The sequence below is a fragment of the Aptenodytes patagonicus genome, chromosome 6, assembly GCF_965638725.1.
Source record: "Aptenodytes patagonicus chromosome 6, bAptPat1.pri.cur, whole genome shotgun sequence".
Classification (NCBI taxonomy): domain Eukaryota; kingdom Metazoa; phylum Chordata; class Aves; order Sphenisciformes; family Spheniscidae; genus Aptenodytes; species Aptenodytes patagonicus.
Genome location: NC_134954.1, coordinates 4,125,986 through 4,135,622, shown reverse-complemented (window position 1 = coordinate 4,135,622; position 9,637 = coordinate 4,125,986).

Sequence of the window (9,637 nt, the reverse complement as noted above, 5' to 3'; positions counted from 1 at the left end):
GAGGAGGAGAATTCTTGAAGGTCTTTAGCTAAGGTGAACCTAAACCCTTGCAAGTTAGTTAAGAGCCTTCTTAAAGGCAGGCGGATTGATGGCAAGGTCACAAAAGGACACTGGCCTTTTTTGGGGGAACTCGGGGTGCCTAGACCAAAGATTATGTTCTAGAAAATGAAAGGAAAAAAAGGAAACCCTGCTCAGTACCTGCGTATACCTGGAAAGCGCTCGGTGCCTGGATCTGGCACTGGACGTGCTCAAAAATGCTCAGGACAGACCTGGCTGCCAGGCTTGCAGGTCAGCCTGCTCTTGGTGGGACCCTCTAGAGCGCAGAGACGGTGGCAGACAAACCGGGGCACTGGCATACCTTGGCCTCTCCCTGCAGGTGGCTGCTGCTGGTGGGTGCGTTTGCTGGTGGGTGCGTTTGCACGGGGCCGTGGGAAGGCGGAGGTGGCCCTGCCTCTGCTAACCTGCTGCTGAGAGACAGGGGAGCTGGACCCCACTGCCCAGGGGGTGCCAGCCCCCCTTGCACCCCACCGGGAGGACTCGGGGCTCCGGGGGGAGAGGGGTGTCAGGAGAGGAAGCCCTGGTGCCTCCCGATGAGTGCTGCCGTCCCGGTACTCCTCCGACAGCCCTCCCGGGAGGGGACTGGCCCTGCTGCTGCACCTCTTGAACTTGGAGGAAATATTTGCCTAGTGACTCAGGGAACAGGGGCTGGAGCCTTAGGGATAAACACTCTTCTTTCACAGACAAACGAATGGGAAGTGTTTCTAATATATGTGTATACATACGGTTGTCCTGCGTATTGGAGACGTCAGAAATATCCCTTACAATGGCCTTTAAAGTACAATTGAAGGAAATGTTAAGTAATATTGATCAAAAAATGATATTGTATCATTTTGAAAATGCCAGAATATTGTGATTGTTTTGTATTTTCACCTCCTTTTTGTTTTTTATACTACAGTCCTGAAACCAATAGAAAGTAATGAAGCATATAACTGAATCCATATTATCGGTCGAAAAAGGTTTCTGATGATAGCACGTGCCTATCCCTAGTTGTTACAACTCCTCAATTAGAAGAAACAGAAAAATAGGAAAGGGAGATTATAGTTAAGCAATTTGCAGGATTTTTTTTATTCCTCCACTACCAGCTAGACACGGCAGGAACCCATTGAACTGAGAAGAAGAAAATTATATTCCAGAAATAATTCTTACTGCCTGTCTTAAATTTACTACTAGTATTCTCTCTCCATACTGAAACAGAAGTGTTTTACAGATGCAGATTTTCTTTACAGTGGTATCAAACTTGCTGTTTGCTCAAATTAAGGAATTTAATTAACGGGTATGTGCAATAAAAAATGATTTTCAAGAGTGCTAGGCGCAATGTAGCTCATTTGAGGAATATTGCTTGCCTTATGCTATACAGGCAGAATCTGCAGACTCTCTAACAGCATTTTAAATCGAAGTAGTGATTTTAGTAATGACATGAATAAAACATGCCCTAGACAGGTAGCTGGAGCCAAATACGCCTTGAGATCTGGCCACAGTTGATTTCAATCCCTAGAAAGAATTTGGGCCAGAAAGAGATGCTAAGAAATGCGATTGCCAACCTGAGTACCACCTGCAAAAGCTGTTACTGTCAAATATCTTCATTTTTTTATCAGCACAGCAGGCTTGTGTAAAGTACATCAGTAACAATGAACTTTTGTTAATGTACTGTTATACATAATGTAATGTTATATTAGGAAGATTTTACCATACGTCTGATAAGCCCATCCTGGGAGAAATGGTGTTGCATATGGATTTTTATTCTAGTGTATGTAGCTCTTCACCCATTATGATCTTGTTTTTTCTGCACTTTGTCTTTTCATGTCTTGAGAAACTGTAGCCATTTCATGGGAGTGGGTCTGTACTACCAAGTATTAACATACCATGCCCTCTCACCAGGACGTTATTTATTTAGGCATTTCCTGAAGGTAAAACTCATTGGCATCAAAAGCTTATCCTCACCTTGCATCCATGACGTGACTGTTCAAAAAGCCAGGGTCAGCACACGTGCGCCTGATTTACCAAGCCCGCTGGACTCCCTGCACGAGAGACATATGCATACACAGGTGATCTCACGCCTGTTCACAGCAGGTTCAAGATATCTAGTATGTGATTGGGGTTTTTTTCTCATTTGCTTTAGGCCTCCTTTCAGACTGAAAGTCCAAGAACCATAATCCCATTCCTGAAAACACACCTTCCTTCCTGCCACACCTTCCCCAAAACCTGCTGTGTCTACATCATTTGCGAGTTTTTTTGTAGAAGACTGTCTATTTTTTTGTGCTTGTCTGGTGCCGGATACGAGTCTTGTTTGTTGGCCCTTAGATAACAGTGTAGTAAAGATAGTAGCAATAATCTTACGGTTTAAAGAGGCATATTGTCTGAATTTATTGTCGTGGTATAAAATCTGTTAAAAGATCACTTTTTGCATTGAACTCAAGGTACCTTGTGAGTTGAGAGCTGTTTAACGGCTGAAGGACAGTTGTGTTTTTCATGGATGTTTCACATTTTTTACGCAGCACTAAAGAGACGGACAGCTGTACTATGCAACCTGCTTAAATACTTGGTGGTCATGTGCCATTACCACTTCGCAAACACCTTTGACTGCTGAAAGTCTTGCTCCCTCTACCTCCAATTTTGCATTTTCACCATAGCCAGGAGTTACCACCGGCACAACTCTGCCAAAAAGGTGTAGCCAGGGGAATAAATGCACGCTATTCTGCTTCAGGCAAGTTCCGCTGGGTTAGTTCAAACAGCTGACAAAGGCAGGCTTGCACTAACCAGCACGCTCTGTCTTGGGCAGATTAGGAAAACAGCAGCACAATTCCAATTTATGGAGCTACGGGAAGAGCCCTCATTTCTGGGAATGCCCATTCCAGATGCCTGGCATCTTTAGCCTGCAGAGCCAGGTCTGGAAGAGGATGTTTACCAGCACCCTCTAAAATAATGACTGTTTTCTGAGGCTACAGTCACGCGGTCATTGTAGAAATGGCTTTGTGGCACTTGGAGATGTCCATTCCCACCCATAAACAGGAAATTACCCTCCTCCTGGTACAGCTCAGATGTCAGAATAAATCATCTGGGCACTCCTCACGTGTTTCGGCACAAAGGCAGCAGGTAGGAGTGATGCGAGTTTACCCACCTGACTTTCTGCTGGAATTTAAACACCGTGGTTTTTTATACAGTCTTCTCCACTATGCAATAGGGCTGACTGTACAGCTGCTGCGGAGCGATGACAAACATCTGGATGTCAGTCACATCTTAAACTGGCACAGCTGCTTCTCCAGTAAATACCTGACCCGAGACAAGATTAGTCACTTTGCTGCCCAAGGCTTTCTATGGCAGTGTAAAGGACCTGGAAAGTATGCAAACTACAGCTGGCTAGAGACTTCTCCTGTGCAGAAGTAACTTCTTAAATGATGCATATATTTCAGGAGGAGGAAATTCCCACCTGGGAAACCTAGAGTTTTTACCTGAATGTGAAAAGGCCACAAACGTACAGGCATTTTAAGTACACAAGGCAACCAATTCTCTGTCGCTTAGCTAACAGGAAACGTCAAAATAGCTGAGGCTTGAAAGTCAGTAACAGCCGCAAATAAAGTAATCTCTGGTGAGTGTAACCGTGAAAACTTTGAAACGTGTTTCTCTCTCAACTTTCAAAGCAACTTCCTCCAGTCCCAAAGAAACTGAATCGGTACTAAGAAACTAGATCTCATAAGAATAAAAATTTGTCAGCCGTCTCAGAGCACACATTCTCCACCAGCGTCGTGTGTGCCACATAAAAGTGGTGGGTGAATGCTACCAAATAGCTGTATTACCCACCCGCATCTGTATACGGTGCCGAGAGCCGCGGATGGTATTACTACTGAAGTGAGTGCCTCAGTAAATCCGGAGCTTCTGTTTTGGAAGAAAGTGGAGTGGTGTTAGCTAGTCCTGGCGAAACTCCCCCCCTTTGGACTCTGACTTGGTATTTAGCAAGTTACTGAGCTTCATTTGACAGGTTGAATAATAAAGGATCTGTCGCATCTGTAGGTAAATAGTTTTAAGCAATAATTACCTTTGGTGTGGCATTGGTTTTGATCTTGCTTCACTTTCCAACCATTTTGTCGAGCTGTCTTTTCCTACTTGATTTAAATGACAGTACTCTCGGGAACCACTTTCCCACGTGGGTGCTTTATACACCAAGATCAGGTCACCCCTAACCTTTTGGTAGGTGTTTGTGTAGTGTGATGGTACTAGCGCAACCTTTTAACTTTCACTTGGGTTTGTGCACAACATTTTCTTCTGTGGTTTGTAACAGAAACTTTTTTTTCCCCCTGAAAATTTGCCTTGAGTGTTTTGAAGTGTCTGGCTCTTTCAGGCCATCTTCTGACATACTATGTACACACTTGTTCCCCTCTAAGAGCAGATTGTTGTGATGCGGTAGGAAAAATTTCTGAACCTGAACCATTTGTCTAACCGCACCATTGCAGCTTTCACTGTTGCAACTGCTGTAGCATGAATTTCTTTTGTGATGTGAGTGTTGCACAAAAGATTTGCTCCGACCAAATCTCCTGTCACACTACTGAAAGCCTGTAAAAACTCTCCACTTGACAGTGAGACAGTGGTCTCACAGCTAGAAAATGGGGCTGTAACATAAGAGTCTGCTTTTTCTCAATGTGATAGCATCCCCTGGTCTAGCAGTAGCAGTGTAGTGAGGACACAGGCATTTATACAGTTACATTGTACTGCTGTAGTCCTTGTTTGACAGAGACCAAGGCAGGGCGTGAAAGAAACCGATGGTACAGTAGTTACAGCAATTGCTGCCGTAAGAGAAGCTGCAGTGCTGGTGAATTACAGGCCATCAGTTTGCTGGTGTATTTTGCAGTCATATCGTGCAAGATGACTGTCAAAGGCATGCATTAGAGATGTGAGTTTGCATTCGAATTGGGACTTGACTTGGTCTGTTAAGGACTTCATTATTATTCCATGTATTATTCCAACAATCTTGAAGTGGGTCAGGTACTGAAAGGGAAGCCAGTGCTGGTTGGACAGCATTAATTTTGGTTATTATGTGCATTGTCTGGTTAGACCTGTTTTTAAAATGTGCCATTACATGATGCGCTCATTACAGCAACCTCATCGTCTCTCCTGCCAATCCTCAGCACGCTGCCTGCAAACAGTCCACTCCAAGTCCACCGGCGCTAGGGGCAGACCTCGTGCAACACGGTGGTGGTGGAGTCTGCTGTTGGGTTGGCTGATGGGACGGAAAGCAATACACAGCGCTCTAAGGGAGAGCGTGGGTTAAGCTGTGCCCATCAGCAAGGGTTTTGTCTGTTAAATCAGGTCAGTAATAGAGAAAATAGGGTTGAGATAGTCCCTCAACATCTCTTTTTCTTCCTGCTTGCAAAAATATTTGAAAGCACTTTAGTCTGTTTTAATTTTGAAACTGTTGAGCTGTTTCGACTGTCATATTTTAGCATTTACTCTATTTGTGGTGGCATTTAAATGCAACAGAAATTAAATTTAAACACAGCCCAGCCATATGTTCTAAGCAACGAGTTTCCATGAGGGAACAAGCAAGTAACTTTATGCTGCCTGTTCTCCTTCTTGCCTTGCCACTCCACAGCCTTTCCCTGCACCCCCAGAACTCTCAGCCACCCCCACTGCCTCCACCACGTCAAAAAAACCCCCAAACCAAACAAACAATAAAACCCAGCTGTGCTCCTTTTTAAAGAAAATAAAGTAGTATTTACATTATTTCTGTAGAAGGAAGAAAGGAGAGAAAAAAAACTCTCTCCAATATTACAGATCTACCTGATATGCTGGTAGCTTTATTATGTTGAATTATACCTCTCCCTGAAGTCCTCTGAAGCAGTGATGGAGGAAGATAAAAACAAGCTTTTTCTTCATCCAGGACATGCAGGAAAGAAAAGAAAAAGTCTCAAAGTGGATAGAAACGATGTGAAACAGTATGCCTTGAAATTGTTCTGTTTCTTTGAAGAGAAATGTAATAGTGCCCTGGTAAATCATGTTTCTGAATATTTATCATGTTTTTACAGGACCCTGTCCCTGTAGCTGTTATAATCTATGAACCTTGTACACAAATCAGTCAGTGATTGTTTCGATTTGCAGGGGAGGGATTAAGGCACTGAAACTATACATTTATCTGGTTGTCCTGAGCATTGTTGTTCTTTCAGTGATTTGGAGTAAGATTCTGCTTTTGGCAGAACTGCTTTTGGCAGAATCCTCAATACGATCTATTAAAAAACACCCTGTGGTTCATTCATTGGATGCTTGTTTTGCCGGGGCATATCTCTGTGTTGTTACAAAAAAGATACATTTTTTCCCTCAGGTTGTAGAAATTGTGATGAAAAGAATGATTTGTTTACTGTACCTCCCAAAATAGTAACATGGGAAAGCGAGGGAACTGTCTCATACATACGGTTACCATGTCACATATCGTTCATGCAAATCTGAAAGCAACCATCACATGCAAAGTGATGCAGGCACTTAATGAAAATAAAATAAAATAAAATAAAAAAAAAAGCCCTTCCCCTGATTCTGGGCTTTAAAGGGAGAGAACTCACCGTTTTTCCCACCGCGATATGCAAATGCTATTTTGTTTCTTCTTTTCTGCAGTAGGACCTTACAGTGAGGTCGAGCCCCGAAATGCTTACCCCTGTGTTTCCAGTCAGGCGTTGAGGTGCTCTGCGGAGCAGGATGCGCTCATTCTGCTCCCTGCTGTGATAGAAATACTTGTTTTTCTTTACGCCTGTGTATTTCAATGGTCAAGTATCACTGATGGTTGCGGGGGTGAGGGAATATGTAAGGAAGACCTGAAAATATGTACGTACGATTTCTCGGAAGTGATGTTTACTTTCAAAAAAAAAAAAAAAAAAATCTTGGTTCCTGGCTTCGGTGGAGCACAATGAAGCCTTACCAAGGAAAAAGTCACCATTTCAAATAAAGAAATCATATTCTCATAGGTATATAGAGAATATTTTTCTGTAAGTTAAAAAAGAGCCACGTTCTGCTTTTAAAGGCCTGATTGTAAAAATGTATATTTAGCTTGATTCTAATGTAATGTACTCTTCACATTCTTCTAAAATTTCTGCTGCCCTTCACATGATTAAGGTAAGTGCTAAATCAGATTATAAAAACAGTGTTTAAATAATTAAAGATTTGTTGCCACCTTCAAGATACACATGTCAAGGAAAAGGGTCATCCTTCTTACGCCGACAGAAAGACGGCAACATGTCATTCAGGTGGAAATACTCTGTATGGATTAGCGGGCACCTGAGCAACTTCCACCATTATTTAGCGATATCATCAATATCTAAAATCAGAGGACTGACAGGACCTCAGAAAAACCCCAGTAAATGACTGTTTTGGATAATGCCGAGCTCTTCTCTGCACAGCGTAAGTTATTCTGGGGGCCTTCCTACCTCTGCATGTCGTTGTGGTTGGTGTAAGACGCGTGTAAGGCTGCTACAACGCACAGATGTGAACTTTCCAACAAGGGCAACCATTCTTCTGCACAGGAACCGTTACCTCCCTGCCGGACTAACAGAAGGTACATAAGATATGCATGTGAGATAGCCGAGATCACCCAGTTAAGCAATAGGGTGGCTAACTCTTCCTACGCTAATCTGTCCTTATCCACCCGCCTGTCTTCCTTCTGGCTCTGACCCACCTAGAATTAACATTATAAGCACTTAATGAACCTCTAAATTAGTTCTTTGCGTAAGCTCAAAGGCTAAGTCTTAGTGACACTTCATTTTGTACATTATGTATGGAAATAGAAAATGTGCACTAAAAAAATAGTAATTGTCTCCCCCTTGGACAGTCACAGAACAGACCTCAGACATGAAGGGAGGAGCTACGGGTGAATTTCTATATAGCAGATATCCCCACTGGGTCATAAATCTGCACAAAAAGAAGGCTCAGACTGCAAATTCAGCTTTTAGTAATAAAGTTAGAACTAGCAACATACTTACGCTAGCGTGTTGTAGCTGTAAGCTCACAGTGTAAAATAAAGCCACTTGACATGAGAATTGAGATCACTTGGTAGGAGAGTAATTTTATTTTTTGTTGAGCGTACTGTGCTGGACTGAAGAGCAGCTACGCGTGAGTCAGCACTTTTCCAACTTTTAGATAAAAATGTGCATTAGTAGCAGCTTAGATGAAGAGAAGGCGAGAGGCTGGTGGTCCAGGGCTGCCACAAGCATAAGGCCAGTATCAGAGGAAGCACAAAAGCAGTGATTAGAGAAGTTAATCTAGAGCAATCTGCAGTAATGGATACAGTAAAAGTTGTTCTTTTTCTTCTTTCTTGAAAGAAGAAATGCCAGTTCCTCAAAAACAGTTTGTGGGGAAAGTTTTGGTTTTTGAAAACAGCACTAAATTTATTGAAAAGTCCTCTTGTAACATTTTCAGAATGAAAACTCTGTGTTTCAGTACAAATTTACTTTTTACTTTAGTTTTGCAAACTGTTTTTACAAGAGTCAAAACTAAGCCTTTCCAAATGACTTGATCTTAACTGTCACGGGATGGAAAAAAAAAAAACATAGTAACCTAAGAGGTTGTCCTCATTTGGCAAAGGAAGTACTTAGGAGGAGAAATAAAATTGAAATTGTATTGAAACAGTGTGGAAGCCATATTCTTCACATGAACAAACAACCACCTTTCCCTTCTCATCTTTGTTTCATCTGCATTTTGACGGTAGTGTAATTTTCAAAAGGACGGGTTCCTGTTGCATAGTCATGTTGCAATCGTTGTTTATTGTGTTGCTGTTATATAACGTCTTCTCTAGGCGTATATACTTAATTCTAATCAGGAGATTAAAAAATATGTCATACATGAACACACATAGTCCCAATGGGAAGTGGTTGTAACAAACCCAAAGAGACAAAAATGGTGAAATTACTCTTACAGAAGGTAAACTAGCTCAGAGAAGGTATGTTGCTTCTGTGCCCTGAGGGCACGTGCTGCATAGAGGCACCTGTAGGAAAACAGTGATGACAGAGGTAAGTGGAGCTGGACGCAAAATGTACATCACAAGATGCCCTGGTATTCAGAGTCCAGTTTAAGAGTCACCTAAAAGAAATTCTCTTCCTGGCTATGCCATGTACTTCCTCTGAGGGATCTTGAGCAAGGCATGTTTTGACCCAGATTTCAATTTCATCCACTAACTTTTCAGTTAGTCCCCTGGCGACTGGGACCTAGATTTTTTATTTTTTCTGGCTGACCAGCCTAACTTTCCGAGGTACTACGCTGCTACTAACTTACAGAACCTGACATTTCCAAAACACTCTTCCCTTTTACAGCAACTGCCCTTTCCTGAATGACCTATATTTAACTCTGGGCTCATAAGCGTTGCCTCAGGTGGCACCCTCATTTCTCAGGCATGCATTGCGACGAAAACACAAAACATAAATAAATAAAAATGCCTTGCATCATGCCATTCTGTGAGCCTCCGCGGAGGCATACGCCTACCGGTGACATGACTCAGAAGGGCAGAATTGACATCCGGGAGACTTCAAAGGGTAAGGAATACCATTTGGTGAATGGAGTTACATCCAGTTGGCGGCCGGTCACGAGCGGTGTTCCCCAGGGCTCAGTA